At 39.7% G+C, this 10,270-nt stretch overlaps 1 protein-coding gene and 1 long non-coding RNA gene across 12 annotated transcripts in view; one reads left to right on the forward strand and one right to left on the reverse strand.

Annotated features, from left to right (window-relative positions):
- AUTS2 (autism susceptibility candidate 2) overlaps window positions 1–10,270 on the reverse strand; it is a 1,406,131-nt gene that overhangs the window by 463,235 nt on the left and 932,626 nt on the right. The window lies entirely within an intron of this gene.
- Window positions 9,872–10,270, forward strand: part of LOC109293456 — an 8,473-nt gene continuing 8,074 nt past the window's right edge. Inside the window, exon 1 of the long non-coding RNA XR_002096318.1 lies at window positions 9,872–10,245. This is a non-coding gene — a long non-coding RNA (uncharacterized LOC109293456). The remainder of the gene's footprint in view (window positions 10,246–10,270) is intronic.

Genomic DNA, 10,270 nt, shown 5'->3' on the forward strand with positions numbered 1-10,270 from the left:
CCCCCCCCCCCCCCGCAGTACTTACCAGCTCGGAGTCAGCTGCAGCCCCCTGCTCCAGCTACTGGGGACTGCCCATATCATTGAAGCTCTCCTTATCTTTTGTGAAGATTTGGGGAGCTTTGAATTCATATGGTCCTTTTAATTGGTCCTCTGATTTGATTCGGATTTGGAGATTTGGTCACCGAATCAGGCCGAATCTCCTCTGAATCGAATCACCACCCAAAGCTTCACACCGCCCTAGTACACATACCCTGTTCTTGTGAAGATGACATGAACTGTCACCAACTGACTTTATCAAGGGGTAAACTCAAGAAAAGGGGTGCCCTGGGCATTTAGGGTACTAGCTTCATAGGTGGGAGACTTGTGTTTAGTTCTCTGCTTTGTTGTGGACTTCCTACATTTCTCTGTACAAGAAAGAGTAATATCACCACCTTGTCTCATTAAGGTGGCGTGAAGCATTTAAATACCACAGGAAAGAGACTGTATAATTATCTAAGAGATATACTAAAATCCGCTGAGTTTGGGGGACCAGTTAAGGTCACCCAGTAAGTCAACAATTGAACCGGGGAACAAAAAAGACACCTAATTCCTAGCGCTGTGCTCTAACCAGCAGACACCCTTCCTACCCATTTCCTCCCCCCATCGCTAGTTTTCTTCACAATTATATTGAAAAAAAAAACAAGACAACCCCCCCAAACCTAGCCTCAGTAAACCAACAGTTGCTTGTGAAATGTCAGCTGTTCAAATATAGCCATTTTGGATCAGGCACATTCGGCCTTCTTCTAACAGCTTTTGGCTGAGAACTTGCACTCAAAGGATAGCCCAGAGCAAGTGTATTAAAGATCTTAAATAAATAGGGCAACAAATGAAAAGTTCACTGTTCACCTGAACAGTTGCTAACACTGGGAAATTCCATTTTGACAACGCTGCATGCCCCACCTGTGCTTAAACCAGCCCTTTCCTTGAAGCGTGCCTGTACTATGCTCACAGTTATGTTACCACTAATCCTTTGGTTTCTCTAAAACTCACTATATGTTTCTATGCAAGTTTGTAGTATGGCACACATTCGGCGTCCAGTGCCTGCTCACAGCTATGCGCAGCTTGGCTTCCTGAACGTAAGGAATCTGATACGACAAATAAGCCACCATAAACTCAACTGGATTAAGTTAGATATTGGATCTTCCAGCAAAACTGGTTTCTACAAAGGATGCCCTGGAAAATGATATTATCTCTTTGTGATTTGGTTCAATCTGATTGCTACAGCTAATACAATAATGTAACCCAATTAGGATACTTTTGTTATGAATGAACAGCCTTGTTTAATATAGTCTAAATGTCTCGAGTCAGCATAGGTCAGCACAGGAATTCTCAAAATTTAGGAGCATGCTTTAAGAAGGGGCATTATGAGGAAAGAGACGATCACAGGTTGGCAGATTTTCAAAGCATTTCAGGTCCCAGGTAGGCATCAAAATAAGGCCCAAATATTTATGAGCGTTCAGCACTTGGCAGCTCTCTCATAGCAAGACCTACAGCCAGCATACTCAGCTCCACAGAAAATCCTGACCAGTTATTTTGGTACCCAAATGGGAACTGAGTGTATTTAAAAACCTGGCCCCACTTACGGATGCTGAGCCCTTGATAGTGCTTCGTGAGTCTTCAGTGAAGTTAAACCATCTGGACATCTAGCCCCATAATACTTTCTTTCCTACTAGCAATATTTAGGCATTTTCAAAGCATGCTTTACTAGGGTTTCTGAGTATTTGCAGAAGTGGAGCTAATTTATTCTCAAAACACTTTTGTGGGTAACGAGATGTCCAGAGTTAAAACCCATGTGTTGTCCACTGGAGTAATGTACACACAAATATTTTAACTAACAAACAGGAAATCGCGTAACTAGGTAATAGACCCAAGGAAAAAAGTTGCAAGAGAATGGGGAATTAAAGACTCAATCAAGGAGACTGGTCTATGAGGGGTACAAATGAGGAGAATTAACTCAACTAGGTAAGTGTTGCAGGAGATTATCCAAACCTGCTATGGTTTAATTAAATGGGTGAATGTTCAGAATTACCCGTATTCTGCTGGTACCTGTTGGCCCAACCCTAACTCAAACCATGTGTCCCGCTCTCAACTTTGTTCCCACTTCGGGAATTTCTGGAATCTGAAATATACAGTAGCTGTATTTTACCACTTCCAAATCTACAATACCCTTAGTAGTGTGGAGCCAGATGGAGAGAAATATGCAGAAAGCCAAAGCAATACTTGCAGTACCGATTTCAATTCACTGGTGCATGAATTTAATTTCCTGTCTCCTTGTTTTTAAGCTTTCCATGGAAATGTTTGCGAGAAATCCAAGATGGTTACATGTGTTATGGGGCTCCAACACTCTTTAAAATGTTCAGTAATTACTACAACTTTGATAGCTTTTTTCCTTCCTACAGATATATTCACAGAAACGTTTCACCTTCCCATTTCTCTAGGCCAAGTTTTTTTTTTTCTTTTCATGGAATGTGAAAACAGTCTCAGATATGCTTCATGTATGATTATAAAATATGATTTCTAACATAAAACAGGTGCTATGCAATAACATACTGTGAATATTCACAGTATATTTGAACAACTTAGAGTGAATAGATTTTATAGAAATAAATTCCAGACCCTAAATGGACTTAAATTCCAAAATTTGCAGCATCCAGTCTCAAAGAGTAGCCTTAGAGAGTTGCAAAACTTTATAGTGAGCCTACTGTGTAATCTTTTAACATGATGGGATGGACTTTCGGGGATAGTTCTTGATCCCAGCCAATGATCAGTTTATACTGGGAAGCTTCTTTTGCTTGCCACACACACAGATATAAGTACATACGCACTACATAATGCAAACATACGTACCTGTAAATACATAAAGGTACATCCATAACCAATTTTATCATACAAACACATATACACACAGTTAGGATGTCATTTTTATTCCATGATTCCTACATATTTCAAGTGACTGAGTGACACTAGCTTAAATCATAAAAGGTGTGTACAGTAGATGCCTCTTGGAAGCATTTAATTTAAAATAATTACCACGTTTTAAATAAAAATCTCTGAAGATAATTACTGTCCAAAGACTGAATCACTTTCTCCCCTGCTCCTACCTTGAATTATTTAATCTGAAGTCAAAAAAGAAAACAATGATATTCTTCTGGACTAACTTCAAGATGACAATACAAAATTAATAGGTGGGAATCCTGGTTCTTACTGCTGTGACTTCATTAAACTATTATGATTCCAAAATGGTTTTATTACATATACAAAAAAAAGGCCATGATACTAAAATGTAAGCAAGCAAAACTATCTTTCCTCTTACAGATGTTTCTATTGGTAGTTGAATCATCTTAAGACAGTTTGGGACTGTCTCTTCTTGTACAGTACTGGATATGAGCATACTGTTGCCCCTCAATAATTATGAAGATAATGCCAATTTAAAATAGTACAGCCAAATCCAATAATATATAATCAGGCAGAACTCTCTCAATAGAAGTTTTGCCCAAGTGAAGTCTGCTGGATTCATCTTAGAATAAATCATAATATACCAGAATAACATGTCATGCTGTCTAAACCAGCATCCAGTCTCAAAGGTTGACCTTAGAGAAAGTTGCAGAACTTTATAGTGTGCCTACTGCATAATTCTTTAACATACAGGGTGGACTTTCAAGGACACTTCCATACCCCAGCCAATGAGCAACTTGCATTGTGAAGCATAAGAACTGATAAACTTTATCATTTTTATCTGTCTTGTTACTAATTTAAATACTCTGCTTAATTACCGCATGCTATTGAAGTGTCTAAAAAACCCCAGCAACAACAAAACGTCTTACCTTCTTCCTCCTGTGAGCACTTACATGAAGTCAATATGTACATTGAAGAGAACAAGCGCCAAGAATTCAGGCATTTTAAACCGGCATGAAAACTTAAAAATTCCCCTTCAGCTCAAATTATTGCAGGTAATTTGGACTGCTGTGGCTTAAAGGGAGAGGGAGAGCTTGTGTGTTAGTGCAGACAGGCACATGAATGCATCACAAGTAAGGTGCAGGTAAGGTCCACAGTAAATGAATCCCGGAGCATAGAAAGTATTTCATATATGAAGTATTACAAAACATGGTAAAGATTAGCATGTTTGAAACAAGAAGTATTAAAATAGACCATATTCACCCCGCCTTGCACTGTGTTTCAGCACACAACTTCCCATACTACATATCTATGTCTATAATATGAGTACCAATATCAATCCAGCTATAAACATGTTGGTACTAAAATATTGGATAACACTGCTTCTCCAAGTGGGATACACATACCTCTGGGGTGCGTGGTGAACTTGAGAAGGGAGGTAAGGGGAAGGAATGGAAAAGGAGAAAAAGGGAAATATAAGGTAAAGGAAGAAAAGAAAAAGGAAAAAACAACATCCGTAAGGATGTGAGGCAGGTTACTGTATGGTTGCAGTGATGTTAAGTATTACTTTTTATTATCCATAATACTGAATCATAGACATGCACAAACAAAAAAAAAAAAAAAGAGTAAATGTCCCCCAAGGGTTTGATAAACACTGTTCCATGTGAACTTAATATTACATGTTTCAGGAGATGTGAATTATTCAGTGTTCTGGGATATTACATTAGCCACCCTGGTTACTTAAATTAAACCTGCAAACTTAAAACTGCTTATACAAACACAGACAAACCTATATAATATGTCAGTACATGCATGTATACATGCATATAACATACTTGCTTACATTTATGTGTTATGTATATACTACCATGCAATATGCAAAGAGATGAGGATGTATCTGCACATTACGTATTTTATATATGCATGTAATGCATAACAACTATACAAGGTACGCACATACAAATAAATAGATAAAATGTATGCAATCCAATGTATGTATTAGTCTGATTTTATATACATGCACGTGTGTGTGTGTAAATATACATATATACATATTCACGGCCAATATTCCCATTTTCATAAGCATCATATCTAGCATGCACATACATCATGCCTCTCTTTTAAAATTCTATATAATAATGCATTATTACTTTAAAACAAATATGTTCTATGACATTCAATGTTACATGCGAAACACCTTATGTCTTGGGGAAGTTTTCTGTGGCATCCATGCCAGCCTCCTTGTGGTTCATTTTTTGATTGTTTACTCAACTGCCAGAAGATGCTCTAAAGCCCTGGGGAGAGTAAAACCTGTTTGGGCCGTTGACATTGAGTATCCTTGGTGCAGGAAGTCAGGACCTTAGAGGTATCCATCATTACGCCTGCCTGAAGCATAGGCTGGAGCCAAGGAACTTGCCTGAGAAGCTAGTAAAATTTTAATGCACTCTGTAGTGCGGTCATGTCATACTCAGTTATGGCAAATAATCCCAGATGCCTGCAGAGGTAAAATGGAGCTGTAATGTGCTTGCCTCCTAACCCGAGCTGACAGCAATGATGTACGACTACCATTAGCGGAAAATATCACTTCAACTAACCCATGATCCAGCTCCGCTAAGGGTCATATTATCCATGAGGAACAAATTACACTCCCAAAGTAAATACAAATTTTCTACACGAAATGGGTACAAAAAAAGGAAAGGGGAAATGGGGGAGGGAGGTGATACGTTACCTATGACAACGTGCTGCCGAGTGACAAAGATGATAAAGGACAGGACAAATCATTGGCTGAGAGAGCACCATGGCACGATCAGCCCAGAGAGCACGTACTCACGCCTGTAAACAACATGTTCTCTTCCCTTAGTGGCAAATGCATAATCTTTTAACATGAACACGCTTGGTTGTGATTTCATTACCTCTCTGGCTGTCGGGACCCTCTATGTGGCACATCAAATGACTGAAAAAGATCCTTATCTTTCCTCCTAATGCATCTTAAACAGTAAGGAATACTCTGCGATTGCTTGAGCACTGCTACCAAGTAATGTTTGGGCGACTGCTCACCCTCGGGGCAAGTTTAAAGGGAGGCACTTTCCAAAGCTAAAAAGACACCACCTGTACAAATACGCAGCATCTCTCTCACCAGTAAGAACCATCTCAGCTGTGCAGGAACTGTCCCAGAACAATGCTGTGATATTACTTTCTGAGAAATTTCCTCCTCTTCTGAAATAAGAGCATGGTGAATAATAAGGCATAACTATCATATGACAAGAGAGGATGGTCTAGCAATAAAACTGGTCCTGTATCTAGCTTGGTTGCCTTACCCTATGAACTTAATCGAGTCCCCCTCATTTTGGCTTATCTGCTAGCGTAAGCCACCATATTTGCAAAGGAAGTCAGCACACTGAACTGAGCCGTAGGTTACTTTGATAAGTAAACTCCATACCTAGCATTGTGTAATCACTTAAGTTAGTCCTGGTTAGTCCCACGTCACCATAAAAAGGGTGGTTTTAGGGACAACATCTCCTCCAGGACTCCCTCAAGGAAATCCACCCTTACCAGGCAAGGGAATGCTTCCCTACAGAACAGTCTATGGGGCTCATCTCCCTTTGCCTGGCACGTGCTCAGTGACCCTCAGGAGTCCAGGCTGATCCCCATAAAAGGCCTATGCTCTATTTCACCAGCTGCAACTGGTGGCCCACCACAAGCTTCATAACAGCGTAGCACCGCTTGAGCGGCATATCCCAAATAAAAGGATTCCTGTGTAACAGGGGGAAGATCAAGTGCAAAGTGCTCCTTCTATGCAAAGACTCGGGGGATACAATTGTTACGTATCATTTATAATTCAGTGGTGCCTAAAGGCCTAAAGTGAGATTGGGTTCCCAAGCTGCCTGATGTTGTGCACATATACAGTAGAAGTGCAGCTATTATGATGCTCTAGTGACCAGATAAAAACTTAACCCTGCTACAGTTTGGCTGCTAGCTAGATAGCTACTCCTCATTCATAGGCTACACTAAGAAACCTAATCTTTTTTCTTTTCTTTTCTGCTAGAGGAAAAACATACGGCCACAAATTTCTATCCAAGCCTCCTCCTATGGTAGCAAAAACTTCAGCAGCAGCCAAAACAAGAGTGAAAGAGACTCCCCCTCATTTATACAGGTGGCGAAGGCCGCTGTCATGCCATTTCAACACTAGTTAATCTGTTTGCGGTAGCCCTTTTATTACTGGCAACGGAATCTGCACAGCAAAGCCCTGCGCCAAACAGCTGATTAGCCTAGTCTTGGTTTTGAAAGTGGCTTATTTATTTTATTTGTTTTAGAAAGAAGGAATGAGTTTCTGCACCTTAAATGGAGAAAGAGCACTAGAAGTAGACAATGTCCAATGAGCAATACTGAGCCGCACAAGACGCACAGTTCTACTTAAAGTCAAGAGATGTGACCAAGCAGCTCAAAGTCTTGAGAGCCAAAAAGGAGTCAGCTCACTATGCATTCAGGAAGCAACCACAATGCTTGATCATGGCTTATTCAGAAGGATGGAAATCCATTTTCAACGTGGTCCCCTTCCCAATTCTGACATAACCACACAAACCACTTGGACCTGCAACATTGAGCTAGGAACGTTGTGAGCTTTCCTGTTGGGCCGGAAATGCCTTGGAAAGCAATGCTGGTTGCTGTATTTCAATGATACTAGAACAAAGAGGTGCAGAAACACAAGGAAAAAGCCAATTATTCTCTGAACCTTAATAAGAATACTTTGCAACAAAGATCCAGACAAGTTCTCACCTCGAACTGTCTCTCTAATCATAGCTAAGCAGTGTTAGGGAGGAAGAGACGCAGGGGCGGAGGACTGGAAATAAATGGACAACAGTAATATCAAAGTCTAGCATTTATTAGTTTAGAACATTAGAATATACAGTGGGAATCATTAATGTAATGTGCTATAAATGTATGTTGGCTGTTTATTAGGTATTCTCTGTACTGCATTTAGAACGGGAAATGCTACGAACATGGCACATTTAACTCCCATATATTGTAGTATGCATATGCATTACAGTTGAAAAATGTGTATGATCATATACCGTTTCAAAATATTTTCCCAAAGGCAGAAAAAAATGGTACGTGCGTACGTACACAGAGAAGCGCACACAGTTTGGAAGATGATTCTGCTAAATCCTTGTTTGCCGGCTTCAGGATGATGTTTTGAAAGAGTCCATGGTCCACACACATTTTATTTTTTAACTGATCGTGCTATGTTGATTTATTATCTTTTTCACACCATAGTCTTACGTTCATAGATGTTGTATACATAATCAAATGTGTTAGCTTTATCATTAAAAACATTTTGATGTAAAAATAGCATTCTGCAGATGATTTTCACAGCTTGTATGGTGCCTACAATGGGTCTCAGGAGAGAAATTCTTAAGCCTGACAAGTAATATGCTACTTCAAGGTGAAGCGTCATCAGGTGGATGATCACATTTGATAACAGAACTGGCTGTGGGAGTATACTGCCTTACAACAATCCTGTGGATTCTGCCTTAAGCAGGAGCTTTTATGAATTTAGTTGCCCTGCTTCCTGCCCAAGAAAAGATCTGATCCAAAGCCAACAAGTCAATGGGACCATTGGTCTCATTGGGCTTTGGATCATAGCCATCAGTAGTCATCAACAACATATTGAATGATCTGTTCGTGAATACAGATTACTGGGATTCCCGAAAGTTGTCATCAATAACAAAGAACAATTCTTTAGCACTCGGGTATGCAGAAGATTAAACAGTTAATTATGGTGATCTATGTTTTAATTGGGCAACCCACTGTTCCCCTATAAAATTTAGATAAAAATCCTGTACGTGCAAACGATTTTGCTCCTGAATCTAATTTAAATAACAACTTGAAAAAATCCCTCATGGCCAATGAGATATTTTCCCAAGAAAGAACCAGGTCAATTCTACTAAAGAACCTCAGATATTTCTCCAATTAAATAGTATGGTGAGGCAATAGTGAAGGTGGCTAAAACACTGCCTTGGTCCTTAATTTGGTTTCTTATCTAAGCCATTAATGCTTGTCTTCGTGTATCAGGATGCTCCCTTCATTTACAGAAAAAGAACTAATTACTTGCATCAATAGTTTTTGCTCTAATAATTACCTTAGGTATAATTTTTAAAATTATATCTTCCTATCAGAGGAAAACACAGTTGAACTTAAATCTGTCAACTGTGCAATGGGTTGTCCTAATTTTAGATCATCAGCTCCAGAAACCTGCACAGACTAGCGAGTGACAGGCTTTTTAATAGAGAAAACCCAAAATTCATCTGGGACCTGTGATTTTTGGTTCAATAAAATTCCCCAGAAATATTTGCTGAAGGTTTCGCAGGACACTAAATGACATCTGTTCCAGGTATCAGTCATTCAGATTTTGATGCTTTTTCTCCAAACACATACATACAACCTGTTAATTTTTTAAACATTATACCTAAATGAAAAGCACAGCTGGAGTTCTCTGGCCTGAGACCTTGCACAACACACTGGAATAAAACCCCATATGTCTATGGATAAACCATGCATCCCAGAAACATGCCATTTAAAAGACAAAGCATGGGCCTTAGCTACAGTTGTACTAAGCAGGGGCTGCATTTTGCAGTTAATTATCCTTGTTTCTTCCCAAGAAGCCGCTAGAGCAGTGATTCTCACCTACTACAGTGCTGTGGCATCCCGGGGGTGTGCAAGATGCTTATTATAAGGGTGCCCTCAGGTGCTGCACAATATTAGCTCTGGAAGGTCTGCAAACACATGCGTGCAAGTTACAAAATAAAACCAGCTATCCAGTAGGAATCCATAGTGTCAAAAACACTTGGTGAAGTCTTTCTGGGTTGTTTGCAACAGAAGAATGGCTTTATCACTTTTCTGTAGTCAAGAAATAATTGAAAGCTAAGAGCTGGCATTTTCTGAGGGGTGCCTCAAGTCTCATTAGAGGTGCCTTGAGTCTAAAAAGGCTGAGAACCACTGCTTTACAGAAATGTCTCAAGCTAGGATAGTTTCAGAGAGAGAAAATGTTTCTTTCTGGCAGGTCCCAACTAAAGGCTTGGAAGGGTGGGCTGGAGTTACAGCCACCACCTAGCACAGATCGAATATCAATAATTATTCATGTGTTGCCTGATACACATTCAAATAGGGAAAGAGGATACTGGCCACATAAAGTAATGAACTTCTCTTCTTCTTCTTTTTTTTTTTTTTTTTTATAACCAGACCTTAGTCTCCGTATAGACGTCAGCATCAGCCTTCCTCTACCGACTGGGTTCCCTTTTTTCACCAGGACAGGTGTGGCCATATTTGAATCCACCAA

Source organism: Gavialis gangeticus, unplaced genomic scaffold (assembly GCF_001723915.1).
Source record: "Gavialis gangeticus isolate Ggan-Ray unplaced genomic scaffold, GavGan_comp1, whole genome shotgun sequence".
Taxonomy (NCBI): domain Eukaryota; kingdom Metazoa; phylum Chordata; order Crocodylia; family Gavialidae; genus Gavialis; species Gavialis gangeticus.